The sequence below is a fragment of the Mus pahari genome, chromosome 10 (genome assembly GCF_900095145.1).
Source record: "Mus pahari chromosome 10, PAHARI_EIJ_v1.1, whole genome shotgun sequence".
In the NCBI taxonomy this organism is placed as follows: Eukaryota; Metazoa; Chordata; class Mammalia; order Rodentia; family Muridae; genus Mus; species Mus pahari.
Window position 1 is genome coordinate 79,682,117 of NC_034599.1, and position 23,157 is coordinate 79,705,273.

General features: G+C 41.8%; 1 non-coding gene across 1 annotated transcript; it reads left to right on the top strand.

The window, feature by feature from the left end:
* Nucleotides 1-21,545: 21,545 nt before the first annotated feature.
* On the top strand, nt 21,546-21,681 carry LOC115064889. The gene has a single exon (XR_003844713.1). It is a non-coding gene; the product is annotated as a small nucleolar RNA SNORA42/SNORA80 family (small nucleolar RNA).
* Nucleotides 21,682-23,157: the final 1,476 nt, after the last annotated feature.

Below are 23,157 nucleotides of genomic sequence, written 5' to 3' on the forward strand. Positions count from 1 at the left end.
CAAAAAAAGAAAGAAAATAAAATATTGTTTTAGCTTTATTTTGAAAGATTATTGTTTTAGCTTTATTTTGAAAGATAGTACTGATAACCTTGATGAGAAGAAGTGATGTGGCAGAGAAAAGGGACCATTTTATTGTGTACACAGACTGTAAGTAACATAGCCCAAAGCTCCCAGTTTCATGGCACAGTTCCTTCCTTGTTACATCAATGCATGGCATTTAGTGCATCAGTCTGCCAGATGCAGAGGAAGCAGAGCATCACGCTGCCCTATATGGCATGTGCCAGTACAGACTTTGGCTTTGAGCCTCAACCTTGTATTCATTTAGCACACGGACCTTATAGAAGATAGTTGCCCACACACAGTCAAATAAAAGGGCAATTATTCCAATAGTACTTAACTGTTAAAATTTATAAACGAATAGAAATGCACATTTCTTTAAAATGTTACACGTAACAATAGGCTTTCTTTCTGCAGGCTCATTTGGCCATTGGACAAAGTCTGTCTATAAGGAGGGCAGAAGTATTGTATGGATGGGTCCCAAAAGTTTGTAGCACTTACAGTATTTACTCTTGACCACTTCATTAGAAGGAAAGCTGGGAGTAGAATGGTATGTGCCCATTCCAAACTGGCATTCCTTCCAGTACCCCACATAGCAAGCTGAAACCACAGTTGAGTCACATTCGAGAGCATGGCTAGGGCCCGTGGAGTACAAACTTTCAGTCTGGTGGTTTAAGTAGCACAGATCTTCAGCCCAGTGACCCAAGGCTGTTTCAGAGCATTGTGGAATGCTGGGTGTGAATTCTCGGTCCAATGCTGTGCTTTTCCAGAACAGTAGGCACCAACATCCCTTGGTCTGCATTTTGCTCAAGGAAAGTATTTGTAGGGAGGCCACATCGGAACATCTCGGCCCTAGACTTCTACCCACTTGCATTCTTCCCATCAGAGCTGGATGACATCATGGCATATACACTCATCACTGCTTTGAAAAACACAATGGACTTCTAGAGATCCTATAAAATAAAAGTAAGCTGACTTTTCTCTCATTCAGCCACAAATCCCAGAAATATGACTTGATAGGAACTTCTCATGAAAACACAGCTTTGTCCTGTAGAGGAGAGGGGTGGTTTATCCGAATTTGCTAGCTGGAAGAATGAATAAGCTACTTGCCTATTCTGGTCCTCAGTTTCCTTATAAGCCAAAAGAAAATAAAGACCTTGTTCCCCCTGCTCCCACTAAATTAATTGGGTATTTTAAATATCAAGATGCAGTTGACATATGTTTTAAATTTTGAACACTGGAAATATAAAAGACAAAGGTAAATGATAAAATCAAATCATAGTAAGATTTGACAACGTTGAGGGTGGGGTGGTCGGAATACATTTAAGATTCGGGTTTTCATATCTCTTCCTCCTCTCTCTTCCTCTCTGAGGTTTCTTGAGTCCTTATTCATTTACTCAAGAAAGCTTAATTTAGCTTTGGTTAGATTCAGAGTCTTCAGTATTGGTTAAGCGAGCCCTTGGTGCCTCTTAAATGCCACCTTCTGTTTCCTGGGCAAGAGTGCCTGGGCTGGCGGAATCCCACAGCCCAGCAGGGTAACAGTGGTTATGGGAGGAGCTGCCGAGGGGGTGCTGTTTCAGCTCCTGAAATTAGTGCCTAGAGAGCTGCAAATTCCAGTTGTCTCTGATCAGATGGTCCGGAACTGGAAATGACAGGAGTGAGAAGTTCATGAAAGAGAAGGTTGCAACCCCAGGGGGAGTTGGCACAGGAGCCCACCCCTGTGCACAGGCATAGAAAGGAATGCTTCCTTTCTGCTCTGCCTGGGTCTCTACCTCTAGCTCCTGCTTCCCTTGGCTGTTGTCACTAACTAAACATCACATAGCATCTGCGCCTAGATGGTATGAAAACAGCGTCATCCTTGCCACACCCATGACCAATCTCTAGAACACTTCAGTTTCTTCTTCCACAGTTTTCTTCTGTTTCTGTGTTCTTTCTGATTATTAGTCTTCTACCTCGGTACATACTTCAGAAATGTTAATGTGCCTTTTGAAATGTCAGACAGGGAATAAACGAAAACCTGAAATGTATGAATGAAATCTTTGCTTTTCACACTGCCAGAGGAGGGCATGGTGTTTTGTATAGCAGAGCAGCCAGGGAGAGATAATGAGCTTCGTTCTGTTCTGTTTGGAGGCAAGAGTTACTCTGTAGCCCTGGCTGTCCTGGAACTCACTCTGTAGACCAGGTTGGTCCTGAACTCAGAGATCTGCCTGCCTCTGCTTCCACCATGCTTGGATTAAGGGTATGCTCCAACAGCACCCGCCCAATGGTAGACTTCTATGAGACTTCTCTCCACATGTGAACCTGTCATGGTCATTCATTCAGTGACTGACTGCATCATATAAAAGTATAATCTTCAAACAGAAAGGGATAAGATACATGCCATATGTCAGAACCATAGTCAGTTTTTAGTATCTCTCTTTTTTTGGAAATAAAATAAATATATGTCTCTAAATATTCAACATTAGCACTTAACCAAAGCTGGCTACAAAGAGAGAATGGGTGGTTCTTGGCGATATGGCAAGGAGGTGGTATAAATATGACAGACAACCGATGGTTAAATTCTTTTGCTTCTTACTTGACGAAGAGGAGGAAGGCCCAAGTTATCTACATCATGATAAAGGGCAGAAGAGAATACTAACCAGACTTAGTGACTGGTGAGGGAAACATTTGTTAATATCAGTTAACTGACATTCTTTTATTATTATTATTATTATTATTATTATTATTATTATTATTATTATTATTATTATTATTATATATTCTCTTTATTTACATGTCAAATGCTATCCCTTTTCCTGGTTTCCTCTCCGAAAACCCCCTCCTCTATCTATCCCCTCCTCCTGCTCAACAACCCATCCACTCCTGCTTCCTGGCCCTGGCATTCCCCTACACTGGGGCATAGAGCCTTCACAGAACCAAGGGCATCTCCTCCCATTAATGACCAACTAGGCCATCCTCTGCTACATATGCAGCTGGAGCCATGAGTCCTACCATGTGTACTCTTTGGTTGGTGGTTAATCCTAGGAAGCTCTGGAGGTACTGGCTAGTTCATATTGTTGTTCCTCCTATGGGGCTGCAAACCCCTTCAGCTCCTTGGGTCCTTTCTCTAGCTCCTCCATTGGGAACCCTGTGCTCAGTCCAATGGTTGGCTGTGAGCATCCATGTCTGTATTTGTCAGGCACTGGTAGAGCTTCTCAGGAGACAGTTATAACAGGTAAGCAAGCACTTCTTAGCATCCACAATAGTGTCTGAGTTTAGTGACTGTATATGGGATGGATCTCCAGGTGGGGTAGTCTCTGGATGGTCATACCTTCAGTATCTGCTCCACACTTTGTCTCTGTAACTTAAAAAAAATTCCCCCTAACTGACATTCTTAAATAAAAGAACAAATGGACAAGTAGAATCTCCCTAGTTCCCACACTGTGCCTACACACCCAGCAAATAGGTCATGTTGACATGGCAATAGACAGATGTTCAAGACCCCCAGACACATACAGCACTGTCTTGCCATGTTCACTTTCTTCCATCCTGGCCTGTTTATGAACACTAGGCCCCTAGATATTTGCAAACACTGACACTTCATCTTTCTGGGATGCCTTTTCTCCTCAAATGTGTTAGATACTCTCCTACCGACTCTTCAAACCCAACTCAAGTATTGTTTGCCATTTATGATGACAGTTTTCTACAGACACTCAAGCAGAGTTAAAAGTTATGAAGTGATACCAAACAAGTAAGTAAACTGGGTGTTTGTGGTGTTACATTTTGAAGATGGTTGCATTAAACATTGTGAAAGGAACTTGCTATAACTGTCATGACCTCTGGAATCCCAAGGCAAGGAACTCAGTCCTGAACACAGGTCTCCGTGAAGCACAGAAGACATTCCCTGTCTGAAATCTCACAAAGCAAAGCCCCAGTTTCAGGAATGGAACATTTAAAAGGAAAACAAGCAGCCCCATACGGGAGGGAATGAGTGCCTCACACACATGAAAAGAATGCTAATCTCTAGTTTTCTCTACCTTTAAAGAAGGCTTGTGTATGCTTCCGCCCTGCTTAATTTCTGTAATGATATGAGGAGCTCCCACTGACTTCCTAGAGTGAAGGTAAGGAGCCATTGTGGGGGGCTGGGAAAAGCGTGCTTGGTCCTTCACTAGTCCTATGAACAAAGCTTTCCTTTAGATCTCTCCTTTACATGACCACACACACACACACACACACACACACACACACATACACACACACACATACACATTGAAGTTGAGTCTGAAGACACAATTTCACAAGAGATGAAAGTCAGAATTTGACATAGAAGAAGAAGAAGAAGAACCAGCCTTGTCTGGGCAGGAATGCTGAGGCCGACTGAACATGTGTTTATGAGCACAGGAAATGATGACTTACGCATGTCTGGAGACGGCAGAAGTGTGTTTATTTTTCTTTGCAATCATCTCTATGTATTTTTGAGGTGTGGGAACTTGTGGATCCTAGCACATAGGAGGAGGAGAAGAAAAACAAAACTGAGGAAAAGAAAGAGGAGGAGGAGGAGGAGGAGGAGGAGGAGGAAAAAGAGTGGAGAACAAGGAGCAAAAGGAGAGGAGGGGTAGGAGAAGGAGGAGGGGAGGAAAAGAGAACAAGGAGGAGGGAGGAGGAGAAAAAGGAGCAGGGGAGATGGGAGCGAGGGAGGAGTTGTTTGTGATGTCATATTTTGAAAACTACTACATCTAGCCCAATGACAGAACTTTCTATGGTTGTCTTGACTATTTTGGATTATAAGTGGGAGTCGATGCCAAAGTCAGAGTCTGCTGTCCAAATGAGCAGAAGATTTGGATGTCAAAAGGAGCATGATGTCGCAAGTATTTTTCTGTCTCGTTCTAGCCACATTCGGTCTTTCCCAATGGCACTGAAACCTCTAAGTGAGTGTCATTCCTTCTTCCTAATATTGACCAGGTTCCCAAGTATATGAGGAAGAACTCTGGGAGCTGTGTGTCCAAGGTGACTAATGGTTCCTCGGGTGGACTTAGTACTTGGAATCTCGGCCTCCCCCGTGTTACTGGCAAGTTATTTAACCTCTCCACATCCAGTTAGATCTTGATAAAGAAGAAAGAACAAACCTACAACAGCTTCCAAGGTGTGCTCTTAAAGGAAGGCATCATGAGGCCCAACCCACACAGAGCAGACCTATCTTTAACGGCTGTGCAGCTTAGCCATTCTTACAAACACCAAGGCAGAAATTCAGAGCAGGGGCTTTATAACCAGAAACCCTCTCTAGAAGACACAGCCTCAAAGGCTGCTGGGTCAGGGGAGGAGAGGAGGAAGAGCAGGTTTGACAGGGTGAGCTTTGTGACTCTGGTCGACCTGATGTACACTGTAAAACCGCAAGCCTCCAGGCGAGGCAGCACAAAAGGGCCTTATGCACTCTTCCCTGGCACTGTCTGAATGAGAATAAGTTGCACCAAGAGCCAGCAGGCAGGAAGAGTGAACGGCATCCTTTAGAAGCAGAAGTAAAGGAGAAGGGGATGGGGCGGGAGCAATTTACCTCTGAGCGCCAAGCACACAGCCCCTGGAGATCTTCCTCATATACTTGGGAATCTGGTCAATACTAGGAAGAGGGAATGACTCTCACTTAGAGGTATCAGTGCCACTGGGAAAGACCGAATGTGGCTAGAATGAGACAAGAAAATACTTGAGACATTATGCTCCATTTGACTTCCAAACCTCCAACTCATTTGGACAGCAGACTCTGACTTTGGCATCAACTCCAACTTATAATCCAAAATAGTCAAGAGTGGACCGGGCTGGCACGGAGAACATGCTTTCTTTGATTATTTGTTTGCTTTCTAATGGATGGAAAGAGAGAAAATAAAGTCCCAATCTGTCAGCGTCGCTGAAATTCTGTTATTAATGAACAAGAGCCTGAAAGGCACGATGCTCATTAGAGGCTTCTGTGGAGAAGTCTGGGGTGCTGGATGGGAGAAGGAAATGGAAAGGCTGCCAGTTAACAGCAGGGTCATCTAAATCATCACACTTAGGAGGACTGGAAAAACAAGACAGCGTGTTAGCCTCTGCAGAAAACTGACAGTGAAAGAAAGCTTTTATTGAGAATATACATGGAATGTCTTAAGTCAGGCTGCTAAATAAACAGCAGCTGTTGACACAGAAAAGAAGATAAACAAGCCTTCATAAGGTCAGAAGGACAGGGAGCATGGCCTGTTGGGTAGAGGGCACTTGGAATTCTAGGTCACTTAATCAAAAACACCCCTGGTAGAGTCAACTTAGTCATAATCAATCCATGACCAGTCTGTGGCAAATACTAGGCCCAACCTCTTTACAACAACAGTGATTAGCATATCAAAACTTTTAGGGGTTGAGGATGAAATTCAGGTAAATATAGTGCTTGCTTAGCATGCACAAGGCCCTGGGTCCAGTCTCCAGCATCAAATAAACTGAACATGGTGGTGCAAAACTGTAATGCCAGCCAGCATTAGTGAGACACAGGCCAAAGGGCAAGTTCAGGCTCATCCTCAACAAGGTAGTGGGTTCCAGGTCAGTTTGGGCTCCAAGAGACTCTATTTCAAAACTAGAGATGTATTAACGGACAAGGGACTGTGCTCATCTGTGGGAAGACACAAAAGCACTCTAACTCTCAAATGACTTCCCATGCATTTGAAGAAACAGGGTCAAAACATGTAAAAAGATAAACACTGTAGTTCCCAACAAAGCAGGAAGGCTGAAGGTCCAAATGGTGATATATGTGCTGGAGCTAAAGGGAAGGCAAGCTGCCAGGGTGTAGGGTATAGGTTAATTAGACTACTCAGACATGAAGTACACTTGAGCTGAACAGAGTTCAGAAGGCCATGCAGTCAAGATTCTGAAAAAGGGAAAAAACAAAGAACTTGGGAGGAGGTGGCTTGTCTGCGGTAGCAAAGTGACTAATGGTTCCTCAGGGGGACTTAGTACTTGGAATCGGCCTCCCCCATGTTCCTGGCAAGTTAATTAACCTCTCCACATCCAGTTAGATCTTGAATAAAATGGATATGTCAACATTAAAATCACCCCCAGTTGCTTTCGTTAATCCTCTCCCCACATTTAGCTGCTTTGCACTTACTGAGTCAAATAGATCTAGGAGTCCCTGATGTTAACTGTGAAGGACACGTGAGGACATTGACTTCACTGTCCCCTCTAATGTGCAGTTCCTTGCCACTACTGCACTAACAATCACAAACTCTCAGAAGAATCCAGCAATGATCTTTCCCTCTGATCTGTCAGAGGGAAAACATATATATATATATATATATATATATATATATATATATATATATATATATGTGTGTGTGTGTGTGTGTGTGTGTGTGTGTGTGCTTTAAGGATTCTGAGAGGCAGGCTGTGAGGCAGTCATTAACTGTCTCACACAGAGTGACTGGAAGCCTAGCTTCCTGCTTAGGTGTTCCTCTTGGACATAGGAAAGCATTAACATCACACACAAACAAGCACACACACACACACACACACACACACACACACACCAGTTGCTTTTGTTAATCCTTTCTGTCATTTAGCTGTTTTTTACTTACTGAGTCAAATAAATCTAGGAGTACCCAATGTTAGCTGTGAAGGAAACAGAGAGCATTTAGTTCACTATCCCCTCTGATGTGCAGTTGCCTGCCACTATAGCACTAAGGCAAACTAGAAGGATTATCTGTTACTTTTTGCTCAGCAAGATATCAAGGACTGTCCCTCCCATGAACAAATGTCAGTGCACCCAGAGCAGTAAGACCTGTGATGGAGGAGATCTCACCTGCACAGCCATCTTCCACAAAGAAGCCACTGCTCTGTTCTGACTCAATGCCATATTATCTCTGAGCCTAGTATTGTCATTCATTAGGAGACAGGACACAGATGGCTCTAATTTGGAATGATCTACAGTGTGGTGTGTAAAAGGAAGAAGAGTCCATCCAGTGGAGGCTGCGTGTAGCACTGTCTCTGTTTCCAGGGAAATGCTTGTGACACTGAAGTCTCAGACCCCAGCATCAAGAAGATGGGATGGGGGATGGGAGCAGGCCTAGATGTTGATGCCTCCAGACTAGTTAATGAGAAGATTATGCCTTCTATCCAACTTAGTGAGTCAGGGATTGCCCAAGGCTTTGCCAAGGATGAAGTGCTGATGAGGTGTTCGGCTACAGATCATCATTTTCCGCCTTTGATTCACTAAAGTATAAATAATCAAAATGATACATAAATTTAAATGCCAGTGTCATGTAGTTATTTTTGAGGAACGGCCACAAATCTGAGATCTGGCATTTAACAAACAGCTCAGGCTGCCTTCTGAGACTAAACACACAGTGTGTTTTCCAAGCTGTAATTTGATAAAAAACAAAATGTCTTTAGAGAGAGGACAAGCCAGTCCCGTTGCTTGAAAAGTCACTTGAAGAAAAGTGTCCTTACCCAACTGGAATAAGACCTAGACAATCTTCCACACTTGCTGGCTGGCCCTGATCTGCCCCAGCATGCCTTGTGACGCTCAGCATTCCATTGTCCTCTTACAGGAACTTGTGCCTTCTACTCAACTGGCTCTGGGAATGGATCAACTCTGCTTGGCCACTCTGACTGCAGTTTGCAAACATCTGGGGGCTGGAACTCTTTATTCTCTTTCAAATGATCCAAACACAAAAGGCCAAAGGCCATTGCACTATCTGTTGAAGTTTACTGAACCAGAACTTAGGCACATTTGTACTTGCTTTAAAAAAAATAAAACAAATTAGGAGTTAAGCATTATTTGACATATTTACAGATTCCCTAGAGCGTCTGGATTAATAAGCAGGGCTGGATTCTCTAATCCACAACTCATCCATCCTTCTGAGATGTGTCATGTTTTCTACTTGAAAACGGAAATGGAAGCTTTTCTCAAGGAATTATGGGTGAGGTTCTACCATTTTACCAGAACCCAGCAAGTGGTCCCTTCTGTAGGATTAGTTACAATGAGGAATTTGAGTTACTTTTAATAAAACTTTTGTGCTTTTATCTTAAAATCCACTGTGCTATCACATGCTTTAAGTGAATCTTTTGCTGATAAGTAATTTTAATAAGTCTGTATATGTTTGTCATTTACACTTGTTCCCTTATAATATCCAAAAGGCTCATAAAGATCTGAGGCTCCATCAGCACTACAAGGTCTTAAGATCTAGAGATCTTTTGAGCTCATGGTGGCAGGTGCAAGTTTTCAAACTTCATGACCTTTTCGTTAAATGTGCATTTTGACACTGGTAATAGCTATTTTTGTTATTTTTTCTTAAGATAGGTTCACTTTTCATATTTTGAGAAAATGTGTAACAAAGTATTAAAGTCCATGGTTTGATGATCAGGTTGTTTTCTAGATAATAATGGAATTCTATGAAAAATAAAGGTAGTTAGATGACCATCTAAATAGCCACACAAGAATGTCCCATGGCCATAACCACCATAGCCTGGCATGGCACAAGAGGGGTGTGTGTGTCTAGCACAGGGACCATTGAACGCCCAATGTGAAGAAGTAAATTTAATAATTATCTGGCTACTTAACCCAAGTTGTGAAGAAAACTAGCCATTTTATTTTTGTTTATGCATTTATTACGTATTTTATTATGTTGAATTACAAAGTCCAGTCTGGAGTGACTGCCTTAACTCAGGCAGAGGTACTAGCAGTTTTTAACCACATAGCTTTTACTTTCCTGGGAGAAATTGTAATAGTGTGGAAGTTAGATTATAGAGCGGGTTAGAACGTTATAGATATGGCTTGAAATTATTAAGGAAATATGACAGGGAGACACAGAAGTCCAAGAAAAGTTTGAGATTTCTTTTTCTAGAATATTTTCTCAAAAATTTCGAGCTAAAATATTTTGAAGCTTAATTAAACGTAAAGAGGAAGAATGCATAAATTTGTACCAGCAACCAAAAGCTTTTTTATCTGGCACTAACATATACCACAAAACATTTCAGTCAGTGGTAGACCATACTCAAGTTAGTCATCCCTAAAGCTCATCCTGGTGGTTAAAAAGTGCTATTGTTCAGTGACATCATGGTCACCATACTGTCTTAATGTGTTGCATTTCATACATGCACATGATGCTAGAGTAGACAAGCCTACCGCATTACTAGACATAGGAAAATACATCACTTGCAGTTATTTATAATGCACAGTGGGTGATAATGATACATGGTCATGTTAGTGGTCAGTATATTTGCTGCACTATTCCTTGTTATTATTACTCCTACTTATTTTTAATAAAGGTTAATAAAATACACTTGCAGCAGCCTCATAAATTCTCTTATTAACTTCAACTTTTGATGTACTTCTTAGTATCAAGAAGTCACAGTGAATGACAGCATATACAGGAACTGGGAGATGGGCTCCCAGTGCTAAGAGGGGGAAATGGATACAAGCTCCCACCCCTAAGCCAGAAGCTATCTTCAATTAACAACCACTTGCAAAACAAAAATCAGTTTTCTCCAAAGGAATCTGTCAGTTAGGGTTTTATTGCTGTGAAGAGACACCATGACCATGGCAATGCTTTGAAAGGAAAGCATTTTACTGGGTTTGGACTACATTCAGAGTTTTAGTCTATCATCATCATCATGGCAGCATAGGCAGACATGATGTTCGAGAAATAGCTGAGAGTTCTGCATCCAGATTAGCAGGCATCAGGATAAAGACACAAGAAGTTTATAGAACAACATATGGACCAGAAAAGAAAGTGCCCTCACCACATAATAATCAAAACATTAAGCATAGAGAACAAAGAAAGAATATTAAAAAGCTGAAAGGAAAGAAGCCAAGTAACATATAAAGACAACCCTACTAGAATGACACCTGGCTTCTCAATGGAGACTCTAAAAACTTGGACAGATGTGTTGCAGACTTTAAGAGAACACGTATGGCAGTCCAGACTACTATACCCAGCAAAACTGTCAACAACCACAGATAGAGAAAATAAAGTATTCCATAATAAGGTTACATTTAAACAAAATCTATCTTCAAAAGCATCCCTACAGAAGGTGCTACAAGTAAAACTTCAACATAGTGAGGCTAACTATACCCACTAAAAACACATAAAAATATAATCTCACATAAGAAAAACCAAAGGGACACACACCACCACCACCACCACCACTGAATGTAGGGAGTTTGAGTTAGTTCCTGCATGGAGCCTTCACATCTATGTTCTAGTCTCTTTGATGCAGGAAGGTACTCTGCAGGCTACAGAAAGAGAAACCTTGACACCAACTCAGTCGCAAAATTTTCTACCTACAATCTCTCCTGCCTGCAAAATGTGCTGGGCGGGCAATAGTGGTGCAGAACTTGTGGATTGCCTAAGCAATGTTTAATTTAACTTAAGGCCTTGAGAGAGAAACTCTAAATTAGAGGTCTCCACCACTTCCCTACCCTCAGAGTTGAGGGATTCCTACAGAAAAGAGAAGAAAGTATTATGGGAGTCAGAAGGGATGGAGGACAACCGGGAGAACATGACCTGCTAAATCAACTAATGAGTGCTTATATGGGCTCACAGAGGCTAAAGCGGTAAGCATAGGGTCTGTATGTGTCTGTCCAAGACCTCTGTGTATATGTTATGGTTGTTTGGCTTGCCCTTATTGTGGAAATCCTTACAGTGAGAGGTAAATCAGCTATGTCTCCTACGTGTTTACCTCTTCCTGGGACTCATTTCTTTCTGTTGAGTTGTCTTGTCCAGTCTCAGTGTGAGGTGTTTGCCTTGCCTTATTGTATCTTCTTTTATTGTGTTTGTTTCTTGACTCCTGGAGGCCTACTTCCTTCTGACAGGAAGTGGAGGAGGAGTGGACCTGGGGAGTAGGAAAGGTAGAAGGGAGCTAGGAGTAGATGCAGGAGAAGGTGTGCTCGGGATATATTGTATGAGAGAAAATTCTATTCTCAATTAACAAAAAAGAAAAAATATATTCAATAATTTTTTTAAAGTCACAAAGAATGGTGCATCATTTACATAAAATATCCAAGTTTATGCAAATATACATTATAACACATTGCTAAAGCCAATAAAAATATCTAGACATATAAATGATATATTCCCAATCTTACGCCTGGTCTTCTCGCCCCACTCCTCTGCCCATAATTCTTGATTACTTAAACTTCTCCATGCCTCAGACCTCACAACTGCAAAATGAAAATAATAACTGCACACAAAACATCTTATTTTTCCACAACACAAGTTTTCATTGAGAGCATTTATGACTCATAAGTATGAAGGCATTCATGATGTCTTTTTGTGTTAAAAAATACAGCCGCCTGAGGTGTGGGCAGGTATGCCTATGACAAGATATTGAGACAGGGAAACTGCTGTTAGTTCAAAACCAGCCTGAGCCACATGGAGAACGTCCATAGCTAGGTTGAAGAGCAAAACTCCATCTCAAAATATATTTCAGTATTTCATGTATATATGATGCATGTAAATTCATATGTAATATGTATGTAAATCACATAAATGTATCTCTTTTTTTTAATATCTGCCATTATAATGCAGTACTATAGTTCTTTCTGAGAGAAGTTTTAAAAGAAAATAAATTGTGGCCAGGCAAGACTTGAAATGAAATGTGAAGAACCTTAAAGTTTACACCTGCAACATTTTTATCTGTAGACAAAGGACAAGGCTAGCTCCTGGAATTTGTTCAAAGTGATTGACTAACTCAGGGTGATGAAAGTTACCCACTAGAAGGTGGGGAGTTTCATTATGCGGCTTAAGACTTTAATGATTGAATCTCATAAGGTGTTGCTCTTGATACGCTTTGACATTTTCCTTTATTAGAAATATTTTCAAAGAGCCGAGGAACACTAGCATTAGCAAAAATATTTAATTTTGCTGAATATTACTCTGAGCATCAGCGGGCATGGGATGAACAACTGCTCAGTGTGAATTCCAAAATCTGAAGGAAGGCTTTGAAATGGAGCAGAGTCCACAGACCACACAAAAATGTTGCCTTTCTTCTGGCGTGAACTTTAAGAAATGCCTCTGCCAATGTTTACATAATTTTAGAGGGACTCCATGGTTTATGATCAGATTAGCCTCTTTCCCTACCCAGGGCCTGACTCTCAAGTCCACATGTGGAAATGGTCTCTGTCTCTAAGAGCAGCAACTGTCAAGTGTTGCTTCAGAAGGGAGAAATCAGACCTTAATAAAAGACAGCCGAGCAGAGGGAGGCCAGGTTTTAGATGAGATCTTTTTGAGTATACTTAATGATGCAAAGATTTGAGTCATACCTTTGCACTATTTGAAAATAGATTCTCCCATGCCCACTCACCTGAACACCAAGAAAACATCAATATAGGCTTCAGGCAACAACTGCTACATTAAAAATAAAAATGCAGGATGCACAGACCTTGACTCAAAACAAAACCAAATACTAAAATATGAGAATGGTAACATGAACATGGAAGATGGTGTGTGCTTTCATCTAAGCAGGTTATGGATACTGACCTAATGACACTTAAGTTGGGACGAGGTGCATCCTCTCCCACTGAGGCCAGACAAGGCATCCTAGTTAGAAGAACACAGCCCACAGACAGGCAACAACTTTTGGGATAGACCTTGTTCCAGTTGTTCAGGACCCACATGAAGACCAAGCTGCATATATGCTACATATGTGCAGGAAGGCCTAGGTCTAGCTCGTGCATGCTCTTTGGTTGTTGGTTCAGTGTCTGAGAGCGCTAAGTGTCTGGGTTAGTTGACTCTGTTAAACTTCCTGTGGAATTCCTATCCCCTTTGGGGTTCACATTCAGTTCCTCTACTCTTCCATAAGAGGCCCCAAACTCCATCCACTGTTTGGCTGTGGGTGTCTGCATCTGTCTGAGTCAGCTGCTGGGTGGAGCCTCTCAGAGGACAGCCATGCTAGACTCCTGTCTGCAAGCATAACAGAGTATCATTAATAGTGTCAGGGACTGGTGCTTGCGGATGGGATGGGTCTCAAGTTGGGCAAGTCATTGGTTGGCCATTCCCTCATTTTCTGCTCCATCTCCTATGCCTTCATTTCTTGAAGACAGGATAAATTTTGGATCGAAGGTTTTGTGGTTGGGTTGGTTTCCCGATTGTTCCACTGGGGTTCCTGCCTGGCTACAGGAGGTGGCCTCTTTAGGTTCCACATCTCTAATGCTGTGTGTCACAGCTAAGATCACCCCCCTTGACTCTTGGGCACCTCCCTTATCCCAGGTCTATGTGTGACATTTATTTTGACAATGTTTTATACAGGCCATGACAATAAAAAGAAGAGCCGCCACAGAGGGTGACACATTCTAGAAAAAGAAAGTGACCAGTGGGCAGAAGGCTCAGCTAGAGAAAGGCAAGATTATGAAGTATTGCTATCTCCCCCCGCATCACCAACTATGTGTCTTCAAATGCACACATAAAGACATGTTAGACAGTGTCGAGGTGAGTAGAGAATGGGATTGGGATTGGGAGCAGCTCATTCACATAGAGCTCAGGGAACTGCAACAGATGATGCCACACTTGCCTGGTCTCTGCAAGTCTCTCTGAGCGCAACTTAATCCTAGTACAAAGAAAGGGAGAGCTGGAAGCAGCATTTCACTTTTATAACTTTCAGAACGTTTCTTGCAGTCTAGTATCTGGGGTTCTGCCCATGTTTGTTTTTGCACCTCCTTGGGCTACACAGCAACCCTGCCTTCTGCAGGCCAAGGCCAGAGAGAATATGGGATGCAAGTTCCAAAAAGGCTGACAGTGCCAGACTCTGGATATAAAGCGACATCTCTCTTGTCCATTCTCTTTCCTTCTTGGTGACAAGAAGAGTAATGTTCTCCACAACGTAACATTTGAAACTCTGCCAAGCTTTCACTAAAGATAAGCAAGTGTCCAGCCCTGGAAGATTTGGGAGGACACAATATCCTAGAACACAAGGCATGCTGGGAGGCTTACTCCTCATTAACTTATGTGGCTCCAGTAAGTTCTGACCCCTCTCCATCATCCTTTCTCCATTTCCTAGGTCTCTGCACATCCTAATAGCAATAGTATTTAAAAGAAGTAAAAGGGGTGGGAAGTTTGAGATTAGTATCATAAAATAAGAAATGGTTATACTGTCCACTAAAAATAAAAATAATAATAATAATAATTGTTATTATTATTATTATTATTATTATTATTATTACAGTAGAGTTACAGAGTCTTTGTCACCTACCACACATGTCTTGCTGTGTGTAGTTCTTGTCACTTTGTGCATACTATCTCCTGGAGGTGGATTTGATTCACCCAGAAAAAGATAACAAAACCAGCCTATGTGTCAGCTCTTGAAGACTGATCTTGGTTAAATGTCAAAATTAAGACAATAGTAGCATGAAAGCTATTAAAAAACCTCATTAGAATTGAAGTGTGAGATTTTAACATTCATCTCTTTAAATATGTTGATAGTTATCTTCTCAATGTCCTTAGCATCTCTGTGGTGGGCAATTATGCCTACTTTAAATATATTTGGAGCAAGTTATCTAGAGAATCAAAAAAAAAAAAAGCAAAGCAAAACAGACAAACAAAAACAAAACTAGAACTGTGTCCTATAACTCCTCATTCCATCCCTAACCTTTTTTTTCAAGCCACTGCTGAGAAATCTCAAATGCCCATCATCCTGACTCCTTTCAGGAAGCATTATTTGGATGCTACCTTCTCTTTAGAGGTCTGTGATGACTCACAAATGCCCTTCAGTTCAAAGTAAATCCCACAGTCACAGCTGTCCAGACCCACAGCTGTAACATTCCTCTGACGTTTATGGCATACCTAGCACATGGTCAGACATTCTCTAAGCGTGGGGACTATAGAGGTGAAGTATGGGTTTAAAGTGTTAGAAGAGAACTAATATCTCCATGGCCTTCCACTGATCATCATTGGCACTATACAAGCTTTGGAGACAAGGCCCCCGCTACCTAGAACTGTAAAGTTTGGATAATGAGAGGAAAGGATTAAAGATGATGATTGGGTTGGGGTTTGGGGCTGTTTGTGGTTGAGTGTTTTTAGTTTTTTGTTTGTTTTGTTTTGTTTTGGATTGTTTTTTGTCAGATGAGTCAAGTCCAGGTCCTGGAGATCTGAACACAAAGTCCCATGAACCTGGCATGTGTGATATGTGGCCAGCAGACTGTTGAGGATGCACAGCTTAAGAAGACCCCTGAGAATCTATAACTCTACTGTAATATGCTCACATCTGTGACTCTATGGCATTAAGTACATAGACAGAAACATTCCACCCTTCGTGTTTTATAAAAATCCTATGCAGAATTATTGCTGGAGGAGAAGGGAATCCACATGTAAATAGTGAGACTTGGGCTATGACATCCAGGATTGAGAAACAAAGCTATGAGATTTGAAACAGAATTGTAAAGTCATGTCACACTCTGGCTTGGGGCATTGTGACTGAGGGTGAGGGAAAGACAAACACAACTCCCAGTTAATGATTTTGTGACTTTGAAGAAGCATCAGTTCCAGAAAGAGACAGGCTCTCTTGTAGACTCGTTTCTTCTTAGAATTGTGTTCTCTACATAAGTCTCCATGTGGAGCAGGCACCTAGGAAGGGACACATACTGGAAAGTAATCATCATGTTAATTACATAAATAAATATTAATTGAAAGCATGGAGTAAATGAGACCATCTTGGTGATAGAGATGATGAATTGAAAGACTGTTGTCACAGAAGACAAGGCAGAACGGAACATGAAGGAGGCAGATGGGCTTGCTCAACCGTGTTCAGTGCAGAAGGCTGAAGTCAGATAAACTCTGAAGTCTTTAACGACAGTCTCGTTAGAGTGTCAAGGGTGGAATTCAGAATGTGGAATTTCAGGCAGGAAAGAAAGACTGTAAGGTAAAAAATGTAGAATCTATCTCCCCCCACCCCCCAGGAGACTGGCTCTCAAAGTTTAGTGATTTGATACAACCCAGGTTCAATTCTAATTGTACAACATGGTCCTGATCATCAGAATAACTGTTGTTTACAGGCATTGCACGGGGGGGGGGGGGCACAAGTCATTGAAGAATTCTTTTAACAAACCACCTTATTTTACTGGTCAAGGCAAGTCTAACCTAAAACTGCTCAAAATTACTCCATATACCAAGCTGTCCTCTTATTAAACTACTTGCTTCCATGAGTCCATTATATTTAAGTAAGTATAAACTATTTCCTCATAGATAAGAGGGTACATTGCAACACCCAGGTGAATCCCTGAAACTGAATAATACTGTCTACATATGTCCTAAGCTTTTCACATACGCACACATGCGTGCATTCAAGCACACACACACACACACACACACACACACACACACACGTGATAAATATATGTGTAAGTGTGTGTGTGTGTGTGTGTGTGTTAGGGGGGGAAGGGAGAGAGAGAGTTTATTTTAACTAGGCATGGTAAAGTTAGGAACAATAAAATTTAAAAGACTTTAATACTATACAGTAGTAACTTACAGAAACCTAGCATCTCTCTGAAATATCTTAAAAAGTAGATTTGCCCTTCTTATGAGACAATGCGGTTTGGATGAAATGAGGACAAAGGCATTGTGCCATAGCATTAAGTGACTAATATTATAGATCCAAGTGTTACTTGAACACAAGCATGCAATATCACAACAGTCAATCTGACACCTCAGGCAGCTACAAAGTGACTAATGTGTGGGTAATGTATACTACTTGGATATGCTGGTAAAGGAATTCATGGTTAAGGTGACTTGGAGTGCAGTGCTGTAAAAATTTTCTCACTACTTGAAATTACACTCAACTTAAAACTTTTGAATTATTCCTGGAATCTCCTGCTTAGTGTTCCTTGACTGTAGTCTGCCCTGGGATATAATCCATGGCAAAGGAAATATAGATAATAGGAAACAACTGGCTTTCTTTATGCTTTCATTGTTGTCTTAGTTGTGTGGGGTCTGTTCTTCTCACTTCCAAATGGTGGGAGCATCGCTGCCGGCTTCCTTTCCTTCTGTGGCATCAACTGGCAGTAAGGAGTATGCTCAACTCTGATGCTCACTAAGCAGCTGCTTTCTCTGTGAGAAGACACTTCAGCAAAAGTGTCAGGGGACTCACCACCCCATCCCCTAGCACACAGAGGGAATTATACAACGCTTGATAAACGCTTGATACAAAGCTTGTAAACCGTGCTTCCCCCACCCCGGCAGGGTTAAAATGGAAGGACTTGAGGAGCAGCAGTCCAGCTCTTATGGAAAGGCCACTCCTTTACTGGCATCATGGTAATTGTGCTTATTTGCTTTCTGGGACTTGCCCAAACCTGTCAAGTTCTCACTTTGAAAACTTGCAGAGGAATCCACCACATACTTCTCCACTCATTTCCATCATTTCCATATGCAAAGAAGTTGCTACTGGGAAGGTGACTGAGATAATTCTATTTTTTAAAAAAATTGGGATATTTTCTTTATTTACATTTCAAATGTTTTCCCCTTTCCAGGTCTCCCCTCCGGAAACCTCCTTTCCCATCTTCTCTCCCTCCCTCCCCGCCTCTATGAGGGTGCTCCCCCACCCACCCACCACTCCTGCCTTCTGGCCCTGACATTCCCCTATACTGGGGCATCGAACCCCCCTCAGGCACAAGAGCTGCTCCTCCCACTGACATCCAACAAGTCCATCCTCTGTCACATATGCGGCCTGAGCCATGGTCCCCTCCATGTGTACTCCTTAGTTGGTGATCTAGTCCCAGGGAGCTCCAGGGGGTGTCTATCATGGCTGATTCTCTGCTTCAACTTCATTCTCTCTTCCGGCCCTCCAGGACCTTCCACATTCATAAGCACAGTGCCTCACTTGGTTCAAATAATGTGGTCTGCAGGATGTGTGTGCTAACCGGCATCTATGTCAGCAAATGAAAACCTGGGCCCGTTACCGTCCGAGCTCCAGAGATGGAGAGCCACAGATATGCAGACTCCAGACAATTCTAAAAGGAAAGCAGGTGCTTGTGTTCTGGTTTGGATTTCCATTATGCTCAGAGCTGAAAATTTAGATTTGGTCATTAAATTTTTGAGCCAGGCGGAGTCCCAAAAAAACCACCCACACACAAAATAAATAGGTCAGACAAACCAAGAGGGGGAGAAAAGAGCTTTTTTTGAAGAAAAAGGAGACTTTGTCAAGGAGAGTGTTTAATGAGAGCATGGGTGAGACAGAAAAGACAGCGTATGATTAGGAAAAAGCTAAGCCACTGCCTTTTGGGTGTGTCCTGAGGAAAAGCTTCTTCAGCTAGGACCCACTGAAACTACTCGGTCTTTTTTTCACGTAGCTACGAAAACACAGTTTGCGTCCTGATAGTTTCAACTTCTGTTTCAGGGTAGCAGGGAGCCTCACAGCCAGAGGGTTATCATAAATAATTTCCTTCCTGAATTGATTCCAGTTAGCGTTTATCAATGTGGAGTCAGTATAAAGGACGCCCCCAGCAAACCACAGCATTTGGGAAGTAGATAGGACCTGGCAGTCAGAAAGCCATAGTTCCCTCAAGTTCCTGACATCTGTGACTCTTTGGTAACTAGATGCAATCAACAATATCAGCTTGAGGCGATCTTTCTTCGAAATGGTGTGGAATGCAACAGAGGGCAGCAGGCTCTAGAGTGGTACAGCCTGGGCTCAGGAACTCGGACCAACTACTTGTGTCTTCCCATCCTTTTCTTCACCGTCAACCCTCACTTCTATTATTCACAGTCTCTCCCTTTTTCTTTGATTCTGATAAGTCTTAGTTCTGTTAATAGGGCTAGAACCCTTAGCTCATCATTAAATTCTATGGACCTGTTCAAGAGGCTACTGGAGAAGACGACACTGAAATGGAGAGCTCACAAAGGCTACTGTGAGCAGAGAAAAGCAGCCAATAAATGTGGCCACGACGTGTTTAATATACTGTCTGTGGTTGAAAACATATCTCTTAAGTCTTCAGATAAAATTTATGAACATTGGTAAGGTACCCCACATCCCTGCCCCAACTTCTTCCTATCTTCCTCAAGCATAAGGAGAATTTCGCTTGTGGAGTATCACAACTTGGACTACTTTCTGTCAATCAGTGAGATCAAAGGACCAGAAGTGGGAATAGAACCAGAAACTCTCTTTGATGTCCCGAACTCATTCCGAAGAGACTTAATTGATTCCGACACTGTTTGTTTCCTACTTTTTCCATAGAAGCTTTAAAATCTCAGATCTGAGACAAAGAGGAGAAAAAGAAAATGCGATTGGAAATCTGTGGAAGACAAGATGGTGAGCCTCTCCTGGACTACTGCTCAGAATTTTTGGAAGAGTATGACTCCAAAGTGTGGTGGAAGGATGCTCGGAGATTCTGGTGTGTTGTAAGAATGGGTAAATGTTTTCTAACTGTGCCTGAAGTCCTGTGGTACCACTCCAAGTTCCAGTAGCTGGTAACCAGCTCAAACAAGTTAATAGCTACTTACAAAGCACTTCCTTGACTAATAAAGCCCTCAGACCCATTATTCAATTTGTTTGTTCCATGACGTATTTTGACTTTAGACACTGTCATATAAAAATAACCTACTATGAACTCAGACTGTTATTTTAAATTTGAGGCTGCTTTTGCCAAACCCACAGAGATTTTAGAGAAAACTCATCATTAGAGGAAGCAACATGCCACACTCCGAGTCGCTTGGGACGCCCAGTCTTCTACTACCCAGCATCTCTGAGTAAACAGAAACAGGAACTAAGTCTCTGGCTAGGGTCCTTAGGAACATGTGTTAGCCTCCCACAAGAATCAAACAAAAGCCAGCCACATGGGATCTACACCTCTAATACCTTGACATTATGCTATGCAAAACTGTGTCTCATTCCATTTACAAATAAGGTGAAGAAAAGAATTTAACTTAAGCCAGGCAGTGGTGGCGCACGCCTTTAATCTGAGCACTCAAGAGACAGAGGTAGGTGGATCTCTGTGAGTTGGAGCCCAGCCTGGTCTATAAAGTGAGTTCCTGGACACTCAGGGCTACTCAGGGAAACCTGTCTTGAAAAAAACCCAAACCAACCAAACAAAACAACAACAAAACTTAATTTAACTTAACAAGAAAATCTGTATATTAGTTTTTGTTTGTTTGATTGATTGATTGATTGATTGTTACATATTAACATTGGTAGTAAAGACTTTTTCCAGCTCCTGAATTAACTCAAGAGTGGCCATCAGCTCCTCCTGCCCTTAAGAAGTTAGTATTTTCCAAGGAAAAAGTTCAGCAAAGGAATGCTGTAAATGGTTGGTCCAAGCCCAACATAACCATGCCATTCAACTTTAGATAGACCTTTTAAATCTAGAAGCAGCAAAGCTACCTCATTCATAAGCACACAGAAATCCCTAAATGGCGATAGACAATAAGGCAAGAAGTAATCATGAAGACAAAAATCAGAAGGCAAATTCAACGTTCATTCGGAACATATTTTAACAAGGAAAAACTAAAGGAATATTAAATATCTTCCCTATTGTCAGACTTGTACAGATAGGTGCCATGAAACCATAAGTAAGTCATGCATGGATTTGGATTGATGGCAGGCTTGTCCCCCTAGGCCTCTCATAGTATCCCACGCTAGAGCAAATTGTGGCTCCTAACCATTGCCTGGCCTCCGTGCCTGTAGGCGGCTGGCACTGACGAGGGTCACACGGTGGAAAAGAAGAAAAGAAAAGAAAAGAAAAACTATAAATAAGCTCTAGCAAACACATGAGCTGATTGATTCTAATCTGTCATCCAGACGACTTAGGGGACAAGAACGGTTGCCTTCTGTCATTCCGTATTTTTCTCTTTAAGGGAGTTTCCTGTTTTTGTCAATGTGAAAAATCCCAAGTTTTCTCTCCTAAGTCAATGTTTACTTTTTGGGGGAGCTTAAAAGCTAACATTTTTGTTATTGAAACCATTTATGTTTACAACTTAGTAGAAAGAATAAGGATCCTGAGAAATTTCCCATCTCATTAAGGCACTGAGTGTGCAGAAGGAATTAGCAGTAGTCAAAGGCTTATAATTATCTAAATATGAAAAAGGATCTGATTTAATCCTGAAACAAACTTTAAAATACATATTATTTTCATGCAGAACAAAAGAAAATGAAGTTTTCATGGAAACAATCTATTGTGCCCTGGGCTTCCAGCAGATGGTCAATAGGTCCTGAGCCTGTGTGCCCTGTTCACCGCCCTACACAGCCCTATAGGTATGCATTTGCTTTCAGAAAATGCTGAATTACAGACCCATAGACCCCACAAACACACCCAAAGCTACTGATAGTTATGTTAGCAGTAAGAACATGCTACAGAAGAGCTCAGTGAATTTGCATATAGATCTGAAGACTCAGGTTTGTATACATGAGTCATAAAGTCAGTGAGAAGAAAAACTGTGGAGTTGGCAGACACAGTCTTGACGGCCTCCACCCTGCATTTCCCTGAGGCATTCTGAAGCCTTGCTGCTGCCTGGCTCCATCAGCTATTCAAGTCCCTCCTGTCTTGCCTTTTTGTCTCCTGCACCACAGACTACTTAGCATAATTATCTGTGTGCCCGCCTCACCAAAACCTCTGGCAGACTATAAACTGCCAGAGATTGAGATTGAGATTGAAAGAGTCCCATTTCCCTTTTCCTTATTGTACTGAGCTCAAAAGAGCATGCTCAGCAAACATTTATAGAATAGATTTATGAACATTGACTGGACGTCACTCCCCGCCCACAACTAAAGTATCTAAGCCCTGCGATTGGCATATACAGCTCTCTGAGCCTTGCTTCTTAATATGACAAGTTAATAATAAATTCTGTTAACTCACGAGGAGATGTTTGGCTGACCCTCTCGGATTATACATCAGTGCTATTGAATATGAGAATAAATGTGCTGAAGGCTAAATAACCAATCTTGCCTTGTGCCCATTGGTTTACCTTCAATGTGCAGACTTGATAAAAGTGAATATAAAATAAAAAGTGTCTCCGGGAAATCCAACATGTTAGTGCCTACTGAGTGCTGGTTAATGGCAGAAAAAGGAAGGAAATCAAGGTTACACACTCATCATAAGCCATCTTATTTAGTTCTCAAAATAAACCTTATTAACGTGGGTATTGCATTTATGAAAGGAAAGGGGGTACAGAGATATGTCATCCCACAGACAGA